Here is a 24,743-nt window from a genome sequence, read left to right on the forward strand (position 1 = left end):
CAGACTTAAGCAGTTACTAATTAGGGAAGTGAGGGATGCAAAAACAAAGGAAAAGCAGTGGAGAAACAGTAGTAGTGCAGTGATAAAACAGAGTCCTAACTCTCTCCTCAAGGGATGTGCATAGATATCTGACACTTATCTTTGAGTTGTTCTGCTGGAACTAAGACCTCCCCACCCCCACCCAGGTGAAGGATGGTAACTACATGCTGAGCACAAGCACATAGACCCCAGACTGGTTGAAACCAGTTTAGGTTGATTCCTAAAACACCACGTGTTACCTCTAACCAGTCAGAAGCAAGTCATGCGCCCTGCGGCTCTCACCCCGACGTTGCCTTTAAAAACCCTTCCCTGAAAGCCATCAGGGAGTTCAAGTCTTTTGAACGTGAGCTGACAGTTCTCTCTGCTGGACCCTGCAATAAACACTGTACTTCCTTCACCACAACCCGATGTCAGTAAATTGGCTTTGCTGCGAGGCAGGCGAGCGGACCCAAGTTCGGTTTGTAACACCAGTACTAACACTTCTTAAGATAAAAGGTAGCCTCTGTCACAGCTGAGGATCTTCGTTTCAACCAGGATTTTGCCAGAAGGGCTTCTAAAGATGATACTTTTTCTAGTTTGGGAATTTTATATGGGTTGAAATTTGTATTTGGTTGAGGTATATGGAGCCATATTTCCTTGTGTCTCATTAAGTTTTCACTGACTTGCAGATTTCATGCCTGGCTGTCAAGTTTGTTTGTGCTCAGCATTGAAATGTGAATCGTGATTCCTGTATTTGCTTGATTAAAATGGAAAAGTCTGGAATGAGCCTACTAGAAATGTTTTCTGAACGATTGGAAGGGATATAGATAACGGTTTGTTGGAGGAGGGTGGGGGAGGTAGGAGTATGAGTGAGTTTTAAAGGTTTAGATTTTTGCCACTTTTCATGCTAACATACAGGAGGGGTTTGTTTAGCACCTAATCCCATAGATTTTGTGACTCAATATTACAAATATTCATTGAGTGCCTGCTCTGTGTAGGGTGTAATGAAGAATAGATAGATGAATGACACACAGTTCTTTCCTCAAGGAATTTATCACAGAATAAGAGGTTAGGACTAAAGGTGACTAAGATAAAAGGTCTGAGCACAAAGTGCTGGGAAGATTCAAAGAAGCAGCCACCTCCTTGGGAGTGAAGTGGGGGTGGGTTAGAGTTTCCCGGAGGACTCGGTTAAGGAGGCCTTCCAGCTCCCAGAGCAAAGGCACAGAATCAGGGAAGTGCCTGGGACATGCTGAGAGCTGTGAGCCACCTGGTGGGTCCACTGGGCTATCTTCAGTCTCTCTCCCCCATTTATTATTCTACTTATTTACTTTTATTTTTGCGGTACGCGGGCCTCTCACTGTTGTGGCCTCTCCGGTTGCGGAGCACAGGCTCCGGACGCGCAGGCTCAGCGGCCATGGCTCACGGGCCCAGCCGCTCCGCGGCATGTGGGTTCTTCCCGGACCGGGGCACGAACCCATGTCCCCTGCATCGGCAGGCGGACTCTCAACCACTGCGCCACCAGGGAAGCCCTATTTATTTATTTTTTAGGTGCAAAAGTCAAATTGACTCTATAAAAGTGAATTTGTAAAGCTGTGCGGCCATCATCCCAATCTAGCTTTGGAACATTTGCTTTCTTCAAAACCTCGAAGTTCCTTCCTGCTGGTTTACACTTAATCTCTGCTTTTGCCTCCACAAGGCAATCACTGATCTGCTTTCTGTCTGGATAGATTTGCCTTTTCTAGAAATTTCATATAAGTGGGAGTCATATAATGTGATACTGTGATGTATAGTAAGAAATAAATAGTTGGTCTTCATCCCCTGTTTCTGGCTTAGAGCTCCTAAAACTCTTGGAATTTCCCAAGTGATAAGAATGTTAAAGATGTCTGGATATTCATAATTGATCCCTCTCAAACACACCTGCGTTTATGTTAATGAGGTGACTTCTGGAAAGCACTTAAGGATGGGGGCTGGTTGCCGGGGGACCAACCTTGTGATTGGAGGGTTGAAACTTTCAGTTCCACCCCCCTCCCCGTACCTCCCTCTAGAGGTTGAATTGAATTGGTTGGAGATGGAATTCAATCGCCAGCTGCCAATGATTTAATCAATCATGAAGCCGCCATAAAAACCCAAAAGGAGTGCGTTTGGAGAGCTCTCGGGTTGGTGAACCAGAACGCGCGCAACCTTATGCTGGGCCCTGAACCCCTCCGGTACAGAAGCTCCTTTGTGTCTTTTATGTATCTCTTTATCAAGCTGTTGTTGATTTGTGTCTTTTAATATCCTTTGTAATAAACTGGTAATCTAGTGAGTAAACTACTTTCCAGAGTTCTCTGAGCCACTGTAGCAAATTAATCGAACCCCGGAGGGGGTGATGGGAACCTCTGATTTATAGCCAGTTGGTCAGAAGCACAGGTAACAATCTGGACTTGTGATTGGCATCTGAAGTGGGGCACAGTGGAACTGAGCCCTAAACCTGTGGAATCTGCTACTCTCTCTGGGTAGTGTCAGAATTGAGTTGAATTGTAGGACACCCAGCTGGTGTCAAAGAATAGCTGGGTGTAGGGGTAAAAAACTGACATGTTGGAATTGGGTACTGAATACTATATATTACATAGTCTTTTATGTCTGGCTTCTTTCACTTAGCATAATGTTTTGTTCAGCCATGTTGTTGCATGTGTCGGTAGCTTGTTCCTTTATATTGATGAATTGTATTATACTGTGTGGGTAAACTCCATTTATTATTTGCTAGTTGATTGCAATTGTATAGCTTCTAGGTTTGGGGCTATCATGAGAATAGCACTCCTATGGACATTTGCATAAGTGTCTTTGTGTGGACGTATGTTTTCGTTTCTCTTGAGTAGATGCTTAGGAGTGAAGTTGCTGGATCATATAGTAAGTATATATTTAACTTTCTAAGAAACCACCAAGCTGTTCTCCAAAGTGGCTGTACTATTTTAGAAACGAGCAATATTTGAGGGTTCTGGTTTTTCCACATCTTTAATATTTGGTATTGCTAGTCTTTTGTATTATAATCATTCTAATGGAAGAGTAATGATACCTTATTGTGGCTTTAATTTGCATTTCTCTAGTGACTAGGAATTGCTTTTAATATAAATTCTGTCAGCCATTTGAGAGAAAGCTCCTTTTATAATAGTGGTAATTGGTACTGTGGTCACTATATGTATTTAAAGCTCTTGAAAAAGATTTTCTATGTAAAAAATCCAGACAGTATTTCACTAGAGACTTGTTTGCTTGTTTTTACTCTTTTTGAGATTTGTAAAATTACTTTCTAATGCAAACTACTGCCTGTGGCCTACCACCTGCTTTTGTATGTCTGCAGAGTAATGATTTTTTTTCACTTTTAAATGGTTGAAAATCAAAAGAATAGTATTTCATGACATATGAAAACTATGAAACTAAGATTTCAGTGTCACATTCTGATGGGAACATAACCAAGCCTATTGAGTTAGGTATGATCTCTGATTGCTTTGGTACTATAATGGCAAGAGTTAAGTTGTGATGACAGAAACTATGGCCTGTAAAGCCTAAGATATTTACTCTCTGGTCCTTACAGAAGATGTTTGCCAACTTCTCGCTCACCTGTTCCATCTCTTGCTTGGTCTCAGAAAAGATTTTACTACTGACTGTCCTTCTTGTTCAGTTCTTGTGTTGGTTCTGCAGTTTGTTACTGAAAAACCCAAGTCCATTTGCAGACTGTTGCCCTGGAAGGGAAAAGAGACTGAAATATTGAAAGACTCATTTGTTAATGAGCTCTTTCCTGGCAGGTGGCTCTAGTTAGAAGGGTTAAGTTAGAAAAAGCACCCAGAAAACAAAGGGGGAAGGGACAGGAACTTTTGTAGATGAAGGTATCATCTTAACTGTTTGTATTAAGTTTGGAAAGTGATGATGTGCAGCTGATACTTTCATTAATTGGGAAATTAAAAAAAATTGCTTATTGTAAAAGTTGAAACAATAGAGAAGTACAATATATAAAGCAAGAGTTAAGTCTATCACCCACCCCCTCACCTTACTCTTTCTTATTGGTCATTACTGTTAAGAATTAGGTCTGTTTACTTTTAGACCTTTTTCTGTATGGATATAAACATACCCAGTTGGATTTTGTGGTTTTTACAAAAATGAAATTGTAGTATACATATTTTAACTTCAAAGGGTTTTTTTTAACTTGGCACAGTCTATGGTGGCCATTTTTTCCACATGCATACAGGTTTGCCTAATTTAGCAACTGCAGAGCTTTGTATGATTCTATAGTTAACCATTGATGAATTTTTGATTCTTCTATAGATAATGCATATGCTTCAGGTAGCCTTACCAAGCACTGGCTGTTATTCATCTTTTAAAATTTTTGCCTATTTGATAAGTGAAAAATAGCTCATTGTTACAATTTGCACTTCTTTAGTGAAACTGACCGTCTTTTCTTGTATTTATTAGCCATTTGTACTTCGAATTGCCTATTGCTTTGCTTATTTTTCTTCTGGTTTTTTTCTAATTAATAGGTCTTTATATATTTTGGCATTAACTCAATCTGCAAGTATTTTCTCACAACTTATTTTTCTTTATGGTGGTTTTTTTATAAATCTATTTATTTTTGGCTGCACTGGGTCTTCGTTACTGTGTGTGGGCTTTCTCTAGTTGTGGCAGGTGGGGCTACTCTTCCTCGGGGTGCACGTGCTTCTCATTGCAGTGGCTTCTCTTTGTTGTGGAGCACGGGCTCTAGGTGCATAGGCTTCAGTAGTTGTGGTACACAGGCTCAGTAGTTGTGGTTTGTGGACTCTAGAGCGCAGGCTCAGTGGTTGTGACACGCAAGCTTAGTTGCTATGGTGGAGTTTTTCCTTACAGAAGTTTTATATTTTTATGTTGTCAAATTTGCCAACCATTTATCACTTTTAGCTTTGGAGTTAAGCTTAGAAAGAGTTTACATGCTTGAATATTTTAAGTGTAACTATCTTTTAATTTAGTGGTTCCTAAACAGAGGAGCAGCAGAATAACTTAAGGGAGTTTTTCCAGTATACATGCTGTGATTTCCTACTAAGATACTCTTACCTGGTAGATCAGGTGTGGGGTACAATTCTGTGTTATGTTTTGAAGGGAGAGGAAGAAGCTGCCTCATGATTGATGTCAAACCCTGGTTAAAAATCACAGTACGTAAAGCAGACGTCTTTTCTTAGAATGAAGGGAGTGATGCTGGTTGGTTACTTTCACCTAAATCCGTTGAATTCCTGTGACAGATCTGGAGATTTAGTAAGGAGGGACTTCATGTGCTTGTTAAAAAGAAAAACTGCTGTATATTATATCCTGAAAATAAGCAAGTTTCTTGATCTTGAGCCAATTGTGTTAAATCCAAAACTGTAGGCTGTATTTCATTGTAAATGTCCATTTTTTTTCAGATTTTAACATCTATGAAATTGGGAGGATAGCGTGTCATAGTCTACTTGGCAACATTTTTTTAGTTGCACATAAAGTAACGGTGCATTTTAAAATCATCTTAGATTAAATGAAATATGGATAATTTTCTGTTTTCACTTTTGGATCTATCGTACATCAATACAATTTTTTTCTCTATTGGTCTTCATGTCCCGAGTGGTTTGTTCTCTAGTATTTCTTTCCCTCTAGTTAGTTTTATACACTGCTTTCAGATCAATCTGCTCAAACTGTGATTCTGATGCAACCACTACTTTATGCAGTAACTTTCAATGGCAAACAACTCTAGCAAAGTCTAGCCTTCATAGTGTGGCATTTTAGACCTTTTGAATGAAATATTCTTTTACTGTTCTCTGTGTACTCCAGTTTTTAGTCACTAAGGGAACAGTATCTTTCATATGTTCTAGTTTTCGTCCTCTCTATACTTACTTATTGAATCCTTATGTGGAATTGCTCCCTACAGCCTTCCAAAATTGCTGCGTTTTAAAATTCTACCCATCCTTTACAGCTCAGCTTCTCTGTCACCCATGTCCTTCTTGCAGTTGTTGCTGATACATTATTGGGGGTGAAAGATAACTATTGAAAAAGAATGAGGAAACTTGAAAAAAAACTTATTTTCAAAAATTTTATTAATTTTTTTGGCCACATCACTATGTGGTTTGCAGGATCTCAGTTCCCTGACTAGGGATTGAACCTGGGCCATGGCTGTGAAAGCCCGGGATCCTAACCACTAGGCCACCAGGGAACTCCTGGGGAAACTTTTTAGGAGCCTTGCAGTTAGAAAGACATTGAAGGGACCAGGTAATACCATTTCCTCGCCTTTTCCTCTTGCTGATTGCGGTTTTGAAGAAGAGCTGAGTTCCAGGTGAAAATGTTTGAAATGATTTGTTTTTGGCTTGAAATGGAGGGGTTGGAAGGGATGTTTAGGTTAGTATGTGTGAGCCTGAAGCTAGGTCATCTGATCAGTCCTTTACTTTGAATGGAAAGGGAGAGAGAAAAGCACAAAAAACAGATCTAAGATCTAGAGGACATGTACATGTCCAAACCGGAATTGTCATGTTTTTGTCAAAATAAGTTGACGGAGTGGTTAAAATCAGATGAAATTTAACTTTTTGGCCCATAAAGCCAATTGTATAAGTAAGCACAGGAGGGGGCTTCCCTGGTGGTGCAGTGGTTAAGAATCTGCCTGCCAATGCAGAGGACACGGGTTTGAGCCCTGGTCCGGGAAGATCCCACATGCTGGAGAAAAACTGATCCCGTGTGCCACAACTACTGAGCCCACGTGCCACAACTACTGAAGCCTGCACACCTAGAGCCCATGCTCTGCAACAAGAGAAGCCGCCTAATTGAGAAGCCTGTGCACCACAAGGAAGGGTAGCCCCCGCTCGCCGTAACTAGAGAAAGCCCACGTGCAGCAACGAAGACTCAATGCAGTCAAAAATAAATTTATTTTTTAAAAAAAGGAAGCACAGGAAGATGTTGAGGGATACGTGGATGATAGTAGCACTTTGGGGCATTGGTCAACAGCTGAGTGCTAGTCAGTAGTGAGGTGTGGCAACAAAAAAGTCAACCTCAGGTGCATTATTAAAAAAGGAATATCTAGAATTGGGGGAGATAATTGTATTCTGTACTAGAGTGGATACAACTATTGAGTCCAGGTCCATTTTGGAATACAGATTCTGGACTGTGTTCAGAGGTGATAGACAAGATGGCGAAGGGACTGCAAGGCACATACAGAAGAATGATTGAAAGAATATTTGGTTCGGAGATGAGAGAACTTGGGGCATGGGGGAGGCCACAGTCAAACATTTGTAAAGGAAGAGGGTTTGTACCTTGTGCTTGCAGGGGATAGAACTAAGGCCAATGGATGGAAGCTACGGGAAGAAAGACATAGCTCAATTTAAGGAATAATCAGTGAAAGCTGTCTAACGATTGAGTGGAAGATAAATTTCTGTTGCTAGAGGTGTGAGGGCGTTGGTTGACCAAACACTTGGCAGCCATGTTTTAGGAGAATTTAAGTCAAATTGCTAACAGCTGCTCACTCTTAAAATTGAAAAGACAATAAACATCCAAAGTTTATCATACTCAGATTTTAATAGGCTATCATGACATAAGGTTATCAAGTTCATTGATTATTTTGCAACTGATAGTAACGCCTTTAGAGAGCATGAGCCAGCAGATGCACTCCAGCTTTCTTTACCGCTCTGCCCAGTTCAGTGTCAATGAGTGAATGGATAGCAGGTTTACCTAAGTGGATTGTGTGGGCTGGAATCTTTACAAAGGCCCTCCACAGAGTTACAGCCTTTTCTCATCACTGACACAATTATAAGAACCTGCAAGTATATGTGCATTGAGGAGGCAGGAGGAGCTTTATGCCAAGGTCTTCATAAAACTGAATGAGTGAATTCTTCACATTAAAATTTGAGTGTCTGTGTCCGCAGGGCCTGTGAAGGACTTCTCTGGAACAATCTGCAAACTACGGCAATAACTGATCTCTAAGGACTCCTTCCAGTTGTAAAATTCTTTGGTAAATGATCTTGTAATGTTAGGCGGTAGTTTAGGGTTACAGAGTAATAGAAGCATAGCCAGTTAAAATTGAGAAAAATGTAGGTGGGTTGTAATTGGCTCCTCTGGAGTTTGGCGACAGCTCTGGGAATCACAATTACAATGAAGTCAGCAGTTTGAAACATGGCCTCACCATAGGGGAGAAAGGGATCTCCTTGCGGTAAACACCTCTCTTGGTTCTGTGAGCCACTTCCAGCCTGAAGTGAAGTTCTGCTCCCTTCTTGGGAAAGAACCTTACTGGGTATTTTCAGCTGAGAAACCTTGACGTTCTTAAGAGAAGGGGAGAGAAATTTGCATGATTAATGAAAATAACATTTGGTGAGTATGAGCTCATTGAGCAGACCGAAGGGTTTAGAAGCTGAAAGATCTTGAAGCAGTCTCAGCCCCAAATAGACTAAAACATACCTCCTTATGCTAATTTTCTTTCAAGTTCACAAACTCTTTGGAGGGATAGTGGATTTAAAAGGAGAAAAAGCACAGTGCGTGGAATCTTATGACTAGTGGAAGAAGAATGTAGTAAAGAGTGATGCAGAATTGCTGCCCTCAGCAAATTCCTCCTCATCCTTCCTGTTTTAGCCTTCTCCCAGCCTTCGAGTCTGGGTTAGGTGCTCACCTGGTACTTTACTTAGCCTGTTATAACATGTCTTACACTACTTTGTAATTGGCTGGTGGTTTTCAAACCTCCTAGACTGAAAGCTTCAAGAAGACAGGGACCACGCTTGTGTCTTTGGACTCTAAGGGTTGGTTGGGTGTATGGGAAGCTTTGATAAATGTTTGTTGACTGAATAAATAGGAGCCCGTTTACCTTTTCTTTCATTGTGCTTACTTACTTGTCTTGGCACTTCACTGAGATGTCGCTGGTATTCTCATCATGCAACTTCTCTTGGCCGTTAAAACAACCTTTGCAGGCCAGTAATTGGTCAGGTGGAGTGTTGGGTACAGGGGGGCTCATTGTATTATTCTCTCCCTAATAAGATTTTAAAAAGACATTGACCCCTGTGAAAGTAATTTTCTGAAGAGCTATTCTCATCTGACTACAGGGTGGAAAGAATCTGATAGCTAAATTATAAGAAGTTCTTATTAATTACTCTCTCATGGCTATTATTTTCAACTGGGAATAGTTTGTTTCTCAAGCTAGAGTTCTCTGATGGTTTGGGAACTTACTCTCAGGATCCTTGCTGTCTAAAAAAAAAAAGTGTTAATTTCAAGAATCTTTCAAAATGAACATAAATGTAATGTGGATCTTCTGGACAATCCATTATCATTGAGCCCTGGCACTTCATTTTGGGTCTGTACCAGATTATGCTGCCATTATTATTGTGTGTTAATGAGAAAAGGTCGTAATGGAATGCTGTCTTCCTGCCTAATGGCTGTAAAGACACACTGTACAAATGAGGATTTTACAATTGTTTGACTAGAGGAAAGTGGCAGGACTCTGTGCTGTGTAAGCTGGTACCATATTCACATTGTGAATGGTGGTTTCGTTTTAGGAGGACATTCCTTATCTCACTAAGTTTATATCACTAATTTGGATATTTTTATTTTTTACATTTGTAAAGAGTTTTTTTTATATCTAGTTTATATTGAACACTTGGAATCTTCTTTCCTTGTTTAAAAAAAAAATTCACATTTGAGAAATCTCTCCTTGAATTCACAGGCATCAATCTCTTAGTGATCTTTGAGCCCTAAGTTAACAGGCAGGTTAGTGAGGGAGGTCATTTGGACCAGGAGGCTTAGGTCCTTTTCCAGTTTTACTGTATAGGTACAGAGAGGAACCAAGGCCAAGTGCAATCTGACTTCAGATGTTGGTTTTTTCTATTTTTTTATTGAAGTATAATTGACTTATTAGTTTCAGGTGTACAACATAGTGATTTGATATATTTTTTTGATATTTTTATACATTACAAAGTAATCACCAGAATAAGTCTAGTTATTGTCTGTCACCAGTTATTACACTATTACTGACTATATTCCCTATGCTGTATATTACATTCCCATGACTTATTTTACCCCAGATAGTTTTTTATTGGAGTATAATTGCTTTACAGTGTTGTTAGTTTCTGCTGTACAGCAAAGTGAATCAGCTGCATGTATATACATATCGCCTCCCTCTTGGACCTCCCAGATGTTGTTTAAAGTGGTTCTAGGGCCAAGATAATCACGGAGAGTCAGAAGTATCACGGCTTATAAAGGGTAAAGGGTCAGGAAAAGAAAGGATCAAATAAGAGACCCTGAACTCAGATCTGTGCTGTCCGAATAGTAACCAGTAGCCATGTATGCCTATTTAAATTTAATTAACATTACATAAAACTAAAAATTCAGTTACTCAGTCACAATAGACAGGTGGCAAGTGCTCAGTAGCCACATGGGCCTTGGGGCTACTGTATTAGTCAGCCCAGGTGTAGAGTATTTCTTTTCATCCTCACTTAAACTTCTGTTGGACAGTGCTGCCCTAGAGGGAGCCGACTGAGTGGAAGCAAGGTCAGAGGCAGTGTGAAGGTAAGAAGGAGGAAGTGAGGAAATAGGTGATGGGAGGAATGAAACTAATAGGCAGAATCCCCAGTTCTCAGTGTCTCACATTTTCCTTGGTTTTGAGGATCTTGACAATTTTAAGGAGTACTGGTCAGGTATTTTGTAGAAGGGTTTGTCGGGAGTTGAGGGTTTGGGGAGGAAGCCACAAAGTGTCACTCTCATCACCTCGTATCATCACTTCATATCAAGGGTACATACCGTCAACATGACTTATACTGAGTGTTGATGTTAACCTTGATCACTTGGCCGAGGTAGGCAGTCCCTTGGTTTTAAAACTATGTGCTTGTGCTAACAACTCCCAAATTTATTTTCCAGCCCGGATTTTCTTGATCTCTAGATTTATACATTTATACATCCAATTACAGGTTTAACAGCTCTACTTGGACCCTTCACAAAAATAAGATGCTCACAAATAGACACCCCCTCCCCCTGCCATGCTCTTCAGATCTACACCTTCTGTAGTCTTCTCCACTTCGGTTAAAACACTTCTATTTTCCAGTTGTCAAGGTAAAAAAATCTTAGTGTTGTCCTTGCTGCTTTCACTGTTCTGTAGAGCCTGTCAGGAAATCATGTTGACTTAAGCTTCAGAGTATTCCAGGATGTGGCCACTCGACACCATCTCTACCTCTCCCACCTGAGCCACTATCACGTTATACTGGAGCATTACCCTAGCTTCCTAACTGCTCTCCCTGTTATTTCTTCTTTGCCTCCTTAGAATCCATTTTCCACACAGCAGTCGGATTCATCTTTTAAAAAGAACTTTACTGACATTTATATACACACAGAAAAGTGCACACATTATGGGTTTGCAGTGAGTTTTCACAAGTTGATCACACCTCTAAGTCCAGCACCCAGAGCAAGAAGCAGCACATGGCCAGCAGCTCCTCACATTCCCGTGCAGTCAGTGATCCCCCAAGGATGACCCCTGTCTTGACTACTAAGAGCATACGTTAGTCTTATCTGTTGTTTATGTAAATGACATCATACGATGTATAATTTTTGAGTCTGGCTTCTTTTATGCAACATTATGTGTGTGAGAGTCATCCACAATGGTGCATGAAATTTGGTCTCTTCATTGCTGTGAACTATTCCGTTCTGTTGATATACCCCAATTTATCTATTCTGTTGATGGGCATTCAGGTAGTTCCCAGTGTTTGGCTATTATGGATCACGCTGCTATGAATGTTCTAGTATGTGGCTTTGGGGAAATACATATATTTATGTTGGGTGTGTACCCCGGAGTGGGATTTTTGGTTCAATATGTATTAGCCTCGGCCTTAGTATATGTTGCCAATTTTTTTGCTAGTGATTGTACATCAGCAAATGATCTTTTTTTAAAAAAATTTATTTATTTTATTTTTGGCTGCATTGGGTCTTCGTTGCTGCGCCTGGGCTTTTCTCTAGTTGCGGTGAGTGGGGGCTAGTGTTCGTTGCAGTGTGCAGGCTTGTCATTGCGGTGGCTTCTCTTGTTGCCGAGCACGGGCTCTAGGCGCGCGTGCTTCAGTAGTTGTGATGCACAGCTTAGTTGCTCCGCAGCATGTGAGATCTTTCCGGACCAGGGCTCGAACCCGTGCCCCTTGCATTGGCAGGCAGATTCTCAACCACTGCGCCACCAGGGAAGCCCAGCAAGTGATCTTTTAAAAAATAAAAGTTAACTCCTATTACTTCTCATTTGAAAACCCATCAATGGTTTATTAGCTCACTCAGGATAATAGCTAACGTACTTACAATGGCACATAAGGCCCTATATAGCTGGTTTACCAACTTGTCTTTGAACATGCTGAGGACAGTTACATCTTAGGGCCATTGCATTAGCTACTATCTCCACCTCCTTTGTCCTTCTGACACATCTGCATGGCCTGCTCCCTTATTAACTTCAGATGTCTGCTTAAATACCACCAACGTATATAAATAACCCTTCCTACCCATTTGTTTACTTTGCATTACTTTTCCTCTTACCACTTCCTGGCCTATCTATATTTATATATTTTTTGATGTGGACCATTTTTAAAGTCTTTATTGAATTTGTTACAATATTGCTTCTGTTTTATGTTTTTTGGATTTTTTGGCCACGAGGCATGTGGGATCTTAGCTCCACAACTGGGAATTGAACCCACAACACCTGCATTGGAAGGCAAATTCTTAACCACTGGACCACCAGGGAAGTCCCTATCTATATGTTTAATATATCTAAAATATTATGTGTGTCCCCACTAGAGACTTAGTTTTTTGTTAATTGCTTATCAAAAACAGTGGATATTAGTAGCTGTCCAATAAATAGTTGAATGAATAAATGAATTCAGGAAATAATTCTAGTTGTAATAGACATAAGGTGTCTAGAAATAGAAATTTGGGGAGAATGGAAGTAAGGCAAATGAGGTTAAAAATTGATTAAAAATTTAATTTTTATTAATATAAGAGCTTTAAAGGACACTGGGCTTATGATTAAAAATAGCAGCCCTCTATCTCCTCCCAGTTCCCACCCCCCAAAGTTGACTACTTTCAACTTTTTTTTTTAAATAAAAATTGTTTTAATCATTGTGTTCTGAACTCACAGCATTTTAAAAAAATTAGTTTTTATCTTTTATATTTTTGGCTGTGTTGGGTCTTCGTTGCTGCACGTGGGCTTTCTCTAGTTGTGGCGAGTGGGGGCTACTCTTCCTTGCAGTGCACGGGCTTCTCATTTTGGTGGCTTCTCTTGTTGTGGAGCACGGACTCCAGAGCACAGGCTCAGTAGTTGTGGTGCATGGGGTTAGTTGCTCCGCAGCGTGTGGGATCTTCCCAAACCAGGGCTCGAACCCATATCACCTGCATTGGCAGGCGGATTCTTAACCACTGCGCCACCAGGGAAGTCCCAAAAGTTGAGTACTTTCAATGCTTAGCTGTTTCTTATGCTATTAAATTTGATATTTTAAAAATTTGTGGTTAAATTGCTTTTTTTTTTTTAATTTCAGTTTTAGATATTATTTAAGGGCTTCCTACACTGGAAGATAAGGATCTGCTTTTCCTAAACTTCCTTCCTCCTTCTAATACACAAACATCTTTCTCGCTATCCTCCCAGTATAATTATTCAAAATTTAAAGACATGCTTTCAGTTGGCTTCAGATGCCACTTTCTCAGGGAAGCATTCCCTAACTTCTCATATCAAACTAATGTTTAGTGTGTACATTATTATGAACATGTGAAAATTGTTCACTGTGAGCCAGATAATGTATTATCACATCTTATAGTTTTCTTCCCTGGAATTTTCCATAATTCTTAATTTTTTGTTTGCTTACTCTTCTTCATATCACTAGCTTATTAGCCCGTGCTCATTGCCAGAATTCTAAAACACATGGGGTTATGTATCAGTTCTTTAGGTTGTTCTGGAGGCATCTGTCCTAGAATTGCCAACAGGAACTATAGAACTGTACAGCCTGTTGCTCTGAATCTTACCTTCACAAACTAACCTAAAAATTCTCTTTATCTTTTTTCCTATGTTTAAATCCTTCACTTCTGGATCCCAACTCAGAGTCTTTCTTAGTAGGAAGAGTAATTTTTTAAGATCTTGTATATCAGTTATCTATTGCCATAGTAATGCTGCCTAGCAGATAACTGAGAAGGCTTAGTTGCTCACAATAAGTATTCTTCACATTTCTGGGGTGCTCTGCTGACTTTGGGAGTTGTCTGGCTTTCACCTGGTCTTCGGTGGTCTTGGCTGGGATGACTGGGGTGACCTAGCTCTGTTTCAGGTATCTCATCCTCCTTGGGGACCGCCAGTCTAGCTAAGGTGTGATCTTCACATGGTGATGGCAGAGGGCAAACAGAAATGCTTACGTGCTTTTCTTGTATTTTAAATATACCTGCTGACCGTTTTTTTTTTTTTCTGATTTACCAACATACACTGTATTATAGTTTTAAAATGTAAACAACTATTTGAAGAAACAAGGAAACAGTATGCATTGAAAGCAAAACCTGAAATTACAACACTAAGGAAATTTAAAGGTCATCTGTCAGTAGCTGTCTTTCTGGTTGCAACTGCAGAGACCTCTCCTTGCCCTGAGAAATCACTGATATGTGGGGCTTTTGCTAGGAGTATGACAATTTCACTTTATCCCTTGTCTGCCTTGATTGTCCCAGGAATGAGGCAGAAGCCAAGAGGAGTTATTAAGAAGGAGAGTTTTACAAGCAGTGGTGTGCTGGTGAATGGATTTTCCAAAAAGAAAAGCCCTGATTTGTAGCATTTGCCAGTTCCCATGGTATAAATAGTCCCACCATGGCCAATTTCAAGGATGACTGTATTTAATAAACAAATTGTGCAATTTGTGAAAATTTAACAATCAGTTCTTAGGAGCTAGTACTGGCCCACTCCAGCACACTGCTGCTTAGTTCTAAAATGGGGTGTTTTTAAATATGCAACTTATTTGACCAAAAACAAATATCTGTGCAAATGTGCAGAGAAAAAAATTAAGATGAGTAACTTCCTTCAGCTGTCTGATTAAATGTCACTTTCTCCGGGGGGGGGGGGGGTTTTTTCCCTTTCTATATTATGTAAGATTCTCCTCCAAGTCTTTTAACACTGTTATTGTTCTTTCACAGTATTTATCACACTGATTATTTGTTTCATATTGGTCTATCCCACTAGACGTTAACCTTCAGGGAAGATGGGGACCATATCTATCATAGGGTTAGCCTGGATCCTGCAATAGTGAAGTGTATAGTAAATGTCAGATAAATGAATGATTAAATCTCAGGAATATGAAATATTTTTTAGTGTTCGTTTTATTGAATTGTATGTGAAGTGTGTTCCTCCTTCAAGGATTTGGCAGAAAAGAGAGGAAAAACATTACTAATTTGCGGGAGAGATAAGCTGGCTTCCCTTTGGGCTTTTTGCTGGCCTCACCACATTCCCCTGTGTAATCAAGGTTGTAAAGCTTTGATCAGTAGTATGTTGTTTGTGGCTTTAGGGCCTTCGGATACTAGTAATTGTTTTCATCAGTGTATTAGCTATGACTCTGGGACTTGTAAGCAGCTGGAAACAAGAGTGTTCCTACTGGTAAATATGAATGTTTATTGTTCTGAATTAGATGACAGTACTTTCACTGTTATTTCAGACGAGTGTTTGAAGAACATGTTTTTAAACTTGGCGACTGAGTTGCAGTACAGTTTTGTGATGGGTATTGGCATTCAGTAAACTTCTGCAGCGTGAAGTTTTGAAAGAATGAAAAATTAACATTAATTAAACTAACCTAAGTTATAGAAAGCCTTCTATAAATGAACTAAAAAACTAACTATAAAAAACTGTTTCTAAACATGAGCTTATGTAGGTTTAAATTACCGATCTATAATGTTCTATTTAATCATTTCAGCCTTTTCATAATTTGGAAAGAGATTCACATATTTGTGACCCATTGTTTGGTCATTACAGGCATTGACTTTGTTTGGACAGGATCTTGTGATAGAGCTAGAAATTTGCTCCCCAGATTGAAGCAGACCTTGCTTGTGTGTGGTCTAAATATTTATATTTCTTAATGACAAGTTTTTGTCCTTTTTTTTTTTTTTTTTTTTTTTTTTTTTTAGTAATAGTCCTTTAGGAACTTAAAAAAAAAAATTTATTGGCTGTGCTGGGTCTTGGTTGCAGCATGCGGGATCTTTTTAGTTGCGGCATGCAAACTCTTAGTTGTGGCATGTGGGATCTAGTTCCCTGACCAGGGATCGAACCCGGGCCCCCTGCATTGGGAGTGCAGAGTCTTAGCCACTGGACCACTAGGGAAGTCCCTGTCTTCTGCTTTTTTGATCCAATTAAGTGGTAAATATAGGTGATCTTTTATATCATGAAATTTTAGGTCTCAAAGGGACAATAACATCTTAGTCTAGCCTTTTCATTTTATATAGCACTTGGATTGTAAGTTTTATGAGACTGCCGTTGACTGGCAGTAGTTGTCAGTAAATATTTGTTGAATGAGTGAATAAATGACTGTACCTTGTGGATAAAGAATGAAGACCAGAGAGATTAGAAAACTTTCATGCTTATACAATTAGTGGAATAGCCAAGGCTATTTAATGGCCATTTTAAGAAAGCTGAAGAGTAGGATGACTATAGAAGGTGTTATAAATGAATAGATTTCAGAGAAACAGTAATAAAAATAATTTCTACTGTCATAGTTCCCAGTAACTATTAAGGGAATTCCAATATTTTAAGCTACAGCAATGGCTCCAAGTCTCTCTGTGTACGAGGTTGTTGCAGGAAAAAAATTTTGATGCGATTAGTGATTTTAAAGAAGTATGTGTAAAAAGCTTAGGAAATATTCTCTCTAGAACAAGATACTTCATTGACAGTCCAAGCTCAGAATATAACTTAAATATAATTGTGTGATTACATTTTAGTCGCTGTTAAGGACTGAAAGACTGAATTTTACTACTATTTTCTAACATGTAAGAAATATGAAAGAGAAAGATCTTTCTTTTCTGCAGCAAGTGGACAAAATTCTTGCTTTGTGCAGGAAACCTTGGCAGACCTTGAGAATTCTAAATTGCCGTTTTGTCTTGTTTTCCTCAGAAGAATTTAAATAGTTTTTTTTCTTCTATCTGAAACATGTTTTTCTTCTCCTCACCTCATGTTTAACTTAATTAGGACTCCTCTTCTGTATCTACATATTTTGTCTGATACAGCCAAGTCTTTTTAAAACATCATTGAGAGCTCTCAAAGCTTTTTAAAAAAAATTTATTTAATTAATTTATTTTTGGCTGTGTTGGGTCTCCGTTGCTGCGTGCGGGCTTTCTCTAGTTGTGGTGAGCAGGGGCTACTCTTTGTTGCGGTGCGTGGGCTTCTCATTGCAGTGGCTTCTCTTGTTGCAGAGCATGGGCTCTAGGCACACAGGCTTCAGTAGTTGTGGCACACGGGCTCAGTAGTTGTGGCTTGCAGGCTCTAGAGTGCAGACTCAGTAGTTGTGGTGCGTGGGCTTAGTTGCTCTGCGGCATGTGGGATCTTTCTGGATCAGGGCTCAAACCCTTGTCCCCTGCATTGGCAGGCTGATTCTTAACCACTGCACCACCAGGGAAGCCTTAGAACTCTCAAAGCTTCTTTTACTACCAAGTTCCTCATCCTCAGAGCTAGATATGGGAAGTCTTTCTGGTGCCTTGCTTCCAAGTGAATGGCCCTAAACAGACCAGAAGGCCACAGTCTCATTTGTGTTCTCTTTGGTATTCTCTAGGTATATTCCTGGCAGACGTGTCACCCTGCACTATTTCGGATTCTTCCTTGGGTTCTTACTGTCAGCTCTTAGTCATATTCCTTCTAGCCATCAACTCGTCCAACATCATGACCATGAGTACCCGGAAACTCCTCGTGTTTAAGTAAGCCCTTGATGGCTTATTCTACAACAGAGAGTATGTTTTTGTTTTGCTTTTAAATCGCTAGATCAGGTTGATGGAAAAGCTTTCTTTCTTTTTTTAATATCTTTATTGGACTATAGATGGAATAGCTTTTTAAGCTAGCGTGTATTCAGTTCACAACATGTCATCAAGGGACCATCGTAAAAGTAGGATTGGGAGCATGGAGGACTTGCCTAGTTCCCTAAACAGAGAATGAACATGCCCCATCAACTGAAGAGAGACCTCAGACTTGGTATCATCCATCAGCTTAGAGATCCATAGTTTCTTATACTATGTCTTAGTCCTGGACATTGTTCTGTGCTTGCCCTGATTTACCTGTAGTATTCATTGCCTGTTTTGGTTTATAAGGTGCAAATTAGCTTTGATATTCACCTGCCCTATTTTACTTGGAGAAGGTCATCATGTCTTGCCACTGAAACTCAAAGATTACAAAGATAGTGCATTTGATTTAGATTTGAGTGTGGGTAGTGAGACCTCAGAAGCCAAAACTAGAACCAATATGGAAATTACAGGGAAGTCAGTTTCAGCTTAATATTAGTAGAATTTCTAATAAGTAGAGCTGTTAGAAAATGCTCTGTATTGTTCCTAGATGTGTAGTTACTTTACTAGGGGTGATTCAGCAGAAGCTAGATAAACAGTTGGAGGGTTTTGTGTGGGCACTGACAGTGTGGGTGGGGTGGGCTAGATGATACACCAGTGGTGAGATTTTTGATTCTGATGTAAATTTTCAGTGGTTATAGACTAATGCAGAGAGAGAACAAGCTGAGAAGACTTCTGGCAGTGGTTAGTCACTGAGCAAGATGAAATTGCCAAGGGAGGATGTACTTGGAAGAGCAGAAGGCCATACCTCAAAGCCCATATTTAAAAGGTGGAAGCAGGAAGTGGAACTACTGAAGGAAAACACTGAGAGGAAGAAAACTGGAATAGTTTAGAGTACAGAGGCCAAGGGGAGAGAGATGGAAGGAGGAAGGAGGAATTCGAGAATAACATAGAAACTGGTTTACTCTAAGGCAGTCGTCCCCAAGGTAAGTTGCATGCACAGCAAACCACTAGGATGTAGTAGGACTCGCGTGTCTATTCAAACATAAATAGCTCGCAAAAAAAACACAAAAACATAAATAGCTTTATAGAAACACATTTATACTGATTATTCTTGAATTTATTTATTTATTTATTTTTTTGCGGTATGCGGGCCTCACTGTTGTGGCCTCTCCCGTTGCGGAGCACAGGCTCAGCGGCCATGGCTCACGGGCCCAGCCGCCCAGCGGCATGTGGGATCTTCCCGGACAGGGGCACGAACCCGTGTCCCCTGCATCAGCAGGCGGACTCTCAACCACTGCGCTACCAGGGAACCCTTGAATTTATTTTTGAAGGTATTTCATGATGTACATAATGTATTAATATAGTAATATTTGTGTATAACTTATAAATACAGTATATTGGAGGAGGTGTGGCCAACATTTAACTAATAGAATACACAGTCAAAAAATGATTTGGGTCCTCTGTCCAAGAAAGAAAATGCTCTAGGTCTCTTCTATGCTTATAGGTATCCCATTTAGGTTTTTAAAAAAATTTTTTATTGTGTTAAAACACATAAAATTTACCATCTTAACTATCTTTAAGTGCACAGTTCAGTGGTATTAGATATATTCACATTGTTGTGTAACCATGACCTTCTTCTATCTCCATAATTCTTTTCATCTTATTAAACTGCAACTCTATACCCATTAAGCAGTAACTCCCATTTCCCCCTACCCACAGCCCCTGGCAGCCACCATTCTACCTTCTTTCTTCATGATTTTTTTGACTACCCTAAGTACCTCATATAAGTGGAATCAGACAGTTTTTGCCTTTTTGTGGTTGGCTTAATTAGCATAACATCCTCAAGATTTATCCATGTTGCAACATATTACAGAATTTCCTTCCCTTTTAAGACTTAATATTCCATTATGTGTATATACCACATTTTGTTTTATTTTTCAGTCCATGGACACATGGGTTGCTTCTATGTTTTAGCTATTGTGAATGATGGCGCTATAAACATGGGAGTACAGATAGTTCCCCCACACCCTCCTTTCAGCTTTTCTTTTTAGAATAGACCCAGAAGTAGAATTGCTGGATCATATGGTGATTCTATTTTTAATTTTTGGAGGAACTACCATACTGTTTTCTACAGTGGCTGAACCATTTTACATTTCCACCAACAGTTCACAAGGGTTCCACATCCTCGTCAACACTTATCATTTTCTGTTTTTTTGATAGTAGCCATCCTAATGGGTATGAGGTGGTATCTCATGGTAGTTTTGATTTGCTTTTACCTAATGACTAGTGATGTTGTGCATCTTTTCGTGTACTTCATGGCCATTTGTATATCTTCTTTGGAGAAATATCCACTTAAGTTCTTTGCCCATTTTTAAATGGGTTGTTTTATTGTTTGAGTTTTGGGAGTTATATGCTGGATACTATTCCTTTACTAGATAAACTACTTGTAAATATTTTCTCCCATACTGTGGGTTGCCTTTTTACTCTGTTGATTATTATCTTCTGATGTACATCAGTTTTAGTTTTCTTGAAATCCTATTTGTCTTTTTTTCTCGTTTCCTATGCCACTGGTGTCATATCTAAGAAATTATTGCCAAATCTAATGTTGTGAAGCTTTTGTCCTATATTTTCTTCTAAGAGTTTTATACTTGTAGGGCTTATATTTAGGTTCTAGATCCATTTTTTGAATTAACTTTTGTATGTGGTGTTAGATAAGGATCCAACTTCATTCTCTTGCATGTGGATATCCAGTTTTCCCAGGACTGTTTGTTGAAAATAATATCCTTTCCCCATTGAAGGTTTGGCACCCTTGTAAAAAATCATTTGTCCATATTGCAAGGGTTCATTTCTGGGCTCTCTAGTAGATTGCATTTGTGTATATGTCTGTCTGTTCACTAATACCACACTGGTTTTATTACTGTAGCTTTGTGGTAAGTTTTGAACTCAGGAAGTATATCCTCAAGTTTTGTTCTTTTTTAAGATTGCTTTGGCTACTTGGGGACGTTTTGAGATTCCATATGAATTTTAGGATTTTTTTTTTTTCTATATCTGCCAAAAACATGATTGGGATTTTGGTGGGAATTGCATTGAATCTGTAGTAGCTTTGGGTGGTATGGACATCTTAACAGTATTAAGATTTCCAATTAATGAACATGGGATGTTTCTATTTATGTCCTTAATTTCTTTTGTCAGTGTTTGTAATTGTACAATCTTTTTCCTTCGTGGTTAAATTAATTCCTTATTCTTTTTGATACTATTGTGAATAGAATTGTTTTTGTGAACAGAATTGTTTTTGTAGTTTCCTTTTCAAATTGTTCATTGTTTGTATATAGAAATGCAACTGATTTTTCTGCATTGGCTTTATATTTTGCTACTTTACTGAATTTGTTAGTTTTAAGTTTTTTTGGTGTGTGGAATCTCTAGGGTTTTCTTACATATAAGATCATATCATCTGCAGATAAAGACTTTTACTTCTTCCTTTCCAATTTGGTTGCCTTTCTTTTTCTAGCCTAATTGCTCTGGGTAGAACTTCCAGTACTGTATTGAGTAGAAATGCTGAAAGTGGGTATCCTTGCCTTGGTCCTGATCTTAGAGGAAATGCTTTCAGTCTTGGACCATTGGGTATGATGTTTCTTGTGAGTTTTTCACATATGGCTTTTATTATGTTGAGGTAGTTTCCTTGTATTCCTAGTTTGAGTGTTCTTATCATAAAAGGGTGTTATTCTATCAGATTCTTTTTCTACATCTATTGAGGGATCGTGTGGAATTTTTTCCTTCATTCTGTTGATAATGGCATATTACTTTTTTTTTTTGTTAAGTCTGTTGAACCATGCTTGCATTTCCCACTTGGTTATGGTATTTAATCCTTTTAATATGCTGCTGACTTCTGTTTGCTGCATTTTGTTGAAGGTTTTGGCATCACTGTTCACAAGGGATATTGGTCTGTAGTTTTCTTGTTGTGTCTCTGACCAGATTTGGTATCGAGGTAATGCTGGCCTCACAGAATGAGTTTGGAAGTATCCCCTCCTCTTCAGTCTTCTGGAAAAATTAGAGAAGAATTGGTGTTCTTTAAATGTTTGGTAGAATTCATCAGTCAAGCCATCAGGTCCAGGGCTTTTCTTTGTTGGAAGACTTTTGATTACTGATTCAATCTCCTTATTAATTATAGGAATAGTCAGATTTTCTAGTTCTTCATGATTTAATCTCGGTAGATTTTGTGACTCTAGGAATTTGTCCATTTCATCTAGTTATGATTTGTTGGCATCCAATTGTTCACAGTACTCCTTTTTTTTTGCGGTACGCTGGCCTCTCACCGCTGTGGCCTCTCCCATTGTGGAGCACAGGCTCCGGACGCGCAGGCCCAGCGGCCACGGCTCACGGGCCCAGCCGCTCCGCGGCATGTGGGATCCTCCCGGACCAGGGCACGAAACCGCGTCCCCTGCATCGGCAGGCCTGCGCCACCAGGGAAGCCCTACTCCTATCCTTTTTATATCTGTAGAACCAGTGCTAATGTCCCCACTTTCATTTGATTTCAGTAATGTGAGTCTTTACAGCTTTGTTCCCCACCCCTTTTGGTTGGTGATGTCAGATAATTAACATCTTTATACATAGTACACTCAAAAACAAAGTTATGATTCTTTAAAATTATAAATTCAAAGTTATTCTTTCTCAAATTATGTAGAAAACAAGATTTGGAGTGAGAAACCTAGGTTACAGTAATACTAGCTTTTACACTGATAGTTTTTTTTTTCTTTAAATGTATTAGTCTCTTAAGTCATGGAGAAAAAGTGTAGTTACAAACCACTGTTACAATAATACTAGCTTCTGCAATTGCCAATGTACTCACCTTTACTGAGATCTGTATTTCTCTATAGGCTTCAAAGTACTGTCTAGTGTCCTTTCATTTCACCCTGCAGGACCCCCTTGAGCATTTTTTTGTAGGGCCGGTCCAGTGGTCACATACTCCCTCAACTTTTGTTTATCTGGGAAAGTCTGGATTTCTCCCTCACTCTTAACAGTTTTGCCAGACATAGGATTCTCGTTTGACAGGTTTTCTTCTAGCGTTTGACTATATCGACCTATTGTCTTATGGCCTCTGAAGTGGCTGACAAGAAGCCTGATAATTACCGAGGATCCCTTGTATGTGATGAGTCACTTCTGTTGTGCTTTCAAGATTCTTTGTCTTTTGAAAGTTTGATTATAATGTGTCTTGGTGTGGGTCTCTGAGTTCTTCTTGGAGTTTACTGAGCTCCTTGGATGTTTATATTCATGTATTTCATTAAATTTGGGACATTTTCAGCCATTATTTCTTCAAATATTCTCTCTGCCCTTTTCTCTCTCTCTCTCTTCCTTCTGTGACTCCCACTATGCTTATGTTGGTCTTCTAAATCATGTCCCATGAGTCCCTTAGTCTCTATTGGCTTTTCTTCCATTCTTTTTTTCTTCAGACTCAGTAATTTCCATTGTCCTATCTTCAAGTTCGCTGAGTCTTGTGTCTGCTGAAATCCGCCTCTGAATCCTTCTAATGAATTTTTCATTTCAGCCATGTATCAGTACTCTTCAGCTTCAGAATTTCCTTTTGGTTCTTTCTAAGTTTTCTATCTCTTTATTGATATTTCCATTTTGTTCACACATTGTTTTCTTGACGTTTTCCATATCTCCCTTTAGTCTGTTGGGCGTCTTTAGGACAGTTACTTTGAAGTCTTTGTCTAGTGTATCAGCCGTTATGTGTTTTTCAGAGACAGCATCTGTTGATTTTTTTCTTTTGTTTATTTGGCTGTGTGGGACCTTTCGTTGTGGCGCGTGGGCTTCTCTCTAATTGTGGCATGTAGGTTTTCTCTAATCTAGTTGTGGCTAGTGGGCTCTGTAGTTTGTGGCACATGGGCTCTAGTTGAGGCCTGTGAGCTCAGTAGTTGTGGTACGCGGGCATAGTTGCCCCGCAGCACGTGGGATCTTAGTTCCCCGACCAGGGATTGCGCCTGTGTCCCCTGCGTTGAAACGCGGATTCTTTACCACTGGACCACCAGGGAAGTTCTGATATTTTTCTTTTTCTTTGAGTGAGCCATACTTTGCTGTTCCTTTGTATGCCTTGTGATTTATTTTATTTTACTGGACTTTTGAATTTAGTAATGTGGTAACTCTGGAAATCAGATTTCCCCTTCCCTAAGGTTTGCTTGTTTTTCTTATTGTTTGTTTTTTGGTTTTGATTGTTGTAGACGGTCTCTTTGCTGAGGATCAGTGTGAGATGTAAGCTGAAGGTCTTCCCAGGTCTTTTCTGAGCCTTTCCCTGGGCGTACACAGTCACTTTCTAATTTTCTCCATATATGCAGCTGTTTTTAAATGTCCTAGTCTTTAAAGTCTGGCTCCAAAAGGGGAAAAAGTGAAAAATGAAGGGGGAGAAGGGGTCTGGCCTTTTAATCCCCCTGGAAGTCATTTCAGCCAGAGGGAAGGGGCTGCAATAGGGTCAGGGAGGCACAGTGACAGTGGCCGCCCACCTTCTTGTCTGTGCTCTGTGATCAGAAGCAGCCATCAGCACTCAGAGCAGAGATGCCGATATTTGGAGGACAGGGTCCTTTTTGCCCACCCTAGCTCCCACAAGCTGTGGGCAGTGGTTCCAGGAAAACATGCAGTTGTCTGCCAAGGGGTTGGGGATGGAGGATGGGTAGCTCCTACTGTGCTAAGAGCCCAAATGGACTGACATTCACCACAATCTACCATTGAAGTCTTCCCGTGGAAGTTGCAAGCCTTCAAAGTTCCAAAATGGTTGGATGAGACAG

General features: G+C 39.7%; 1 protein-coding gene across 2 annotated transcripts in view; it reads left to right on the forward strand.

Moving 5' to 3' along the window:
* The window catches only part of CNNM2 (cyclin and CBS domain divalent metal cation transport mediator 2), a 140,598-nt gene that overhangs the window by 31,906 nt on the left and 83,949 nt on the right, over positions 1–24,743 (forward strand). The window lies entirely within an intron of this gene.

Source organism: Neophocaena asiaeorientalis, unplaced genomic scaffold (genome assembly GCF_003031525.2).
Source record: "Neophocaena asiaeorientalis asiaeorientalis breed wild unplaced genomic scaffold, Neophocaena_asiaeorientalis_V1.1 scaffold240, whole genome shotgun sequence".
Classification (NCBI taxonomy): Eukaryota; Metazoa; Chordata; class Mammalia; order Artiodactyla; family Phocoenidae; genus Neophocaena; species Neophocaena asiaeorientalis.